The following is a 2,108-nucleotide window of genomic DNA, read 5'->3' on the forward strand; positions in this document are numbered from 1 at the left end:
GTCAAAGTAAAGTCAACGTCAAAGTCTCCAGCCCATAAACAAAAACAGACTTCCACCAAAACAAACAACCAATAACTTTCCAAAGAATAAATAAAGTCAAAGTAAAGTCAAAGTCAAAGTCAACCAACCCATAAACAAAACAGAATTCCACCAAAACAAACAACCAATAACTTCCCAAAGAATAACTAAAGTCAAAGTAAAGTAAAGTCAAAGTCAAAGTCTCCAACTGCCTCCAACTCAAGCCCACACACGACCCACGACAAGTTTCATAATTATGTGATACATTCCAATGATTATCGCACAGGGAACCCAGGGCCATCGTGGAATAGTTTCAAAGTGATTAAGATACTGGAGTAGCTTTGACTTTTTCCTTATATGGCTTTTGGCTTGGATGTCGTCTTGCCTGGCTGTTTGTAAGATGTAGGTTGTTTGGGTGTTACGATGAGTGATGTGAGATTTGGTGAGGGTGGAGAAAAGGGGGATCGTGTGTGTGTGTGTTGAGTGTGTGTGTGTGTGTGTATGAATACATATGTATTCATATACTGCACATATATGTATATACATACACGTATATATATGTATGTATATATGTATATATATATAAATATATATACATATATATGTATATATATATATATATATATATATATATATATATATATATATATACATATATGTATGCATATATATACATATATATACATATATATATGAATATATATATATATATATATATATATATATATATATATATATATATATATATATATATTGTCAGTAAGTATAGATTGTGTTTATAGAAAGAATTCGCATAGACTGATAATTGTAAAGAAACATATGTGAATATGTACTTTTTTCTTAGCAGTTCAGATTGCTCATCAGAGATAATATATGTAGATTGAGGATTATGAGGAAAAACATGTGGACATTGGTTCATTATTAGGGGTTGGGGGGGTGGGGGGGGGAGTACAGATTATTCATAAGAGACAAATTACGAGTAATGACCAACAGAAAAAAAAGAAAAATATATGCATTTGTCTGAAACAAAACCACATTTCTTTATCCGTTTTGGTTTGGATAATTGATTCTATCTGATCAGAAAAACGAAAAAAAGTGGAATTTAGAAAATCGATTATGCGTCATTAACAGGGTTATTAGGTTGGTCTTGAGAAGGCGTTCGGGTGATTAACTTCCATGATGACGTAATCAACTTTTTTCAAGGATGGTGGTAGGAGTAGACTTGCTATGTTGATGAGATATCTTTCTCTATCTCTCTCTCTCTCTCTCTCGTTCGCTCTTTCTCTCTCTCTCTTTCTCTCGCTTTCTCTCTTGCACACACACACACACACACACACACACACTCTCTCTCTTTCTTCTTCTTCTTCTACTCCTTCTTCTTCTTCCTCTATCTGTCTATCTCGATGATTATAATGATTATGATAATACCGATGATTATGATTATAAATGATGATAGCAATAATGGTAATGGTGATAATAATAATAACAATAACATCAACATCAATGACAACAATGATGATAATAGCAATAACAACAATAATAACAATGATAATAATAACAATAATAATCATGATAGTGATAAAAAATCATTGATGATAATAATTATAATAATTATAATTATAATTACTAATAATGATAACAGTGATAATAATAATGATGATGCTGATGATGTTGATGATGATAATGGTAAAGATTCTATAAAAAGAATAACGTTAATAACAAAAAAAAACAGCAACGATGATAATTAAGATAATAATGATGATAATGATAATGAAGCAACAACACTGAAAAGGATAAAAGAGATGATGAAAATGATTAATAGAATTTATTACGGAATGACACTATTAATAATGATTAACGCTGTCATTATTTACGTCTAGCTAATTTCTACTTATCTTTTTTTATTATTACCATTATCATTTTCGTCCAGATGACCTCGTATTGATTTTCTATGTGACCTTACTTCAATTTCTCCTTTCCCCTTCCTCTTTTATCGATTTCCTCTCTTCTTTCCTTCCCTTCCGTTCCCTTCATTCCCATTTTCCCTCTTCCCCCTTTCGTACGTCCCTCCTTTCTTTCTTTCCTCTCCT

Source organism: Penaeus japonicus, unplaced genomic scaffold, assembly GCF_977035675.1.
Source record: "Penaeus japonicus unplaced genomic scaffold, GWHDUDI00000001_assembly GWHDUDI00000021, whole genome shotgun sequence".
Lineage (NCBI taxonomy): Eukaryota > Metazoa > Arthropoda > Malacostraca > Decapoda > Penaeidae > Penaeus > Penaeus japonicus.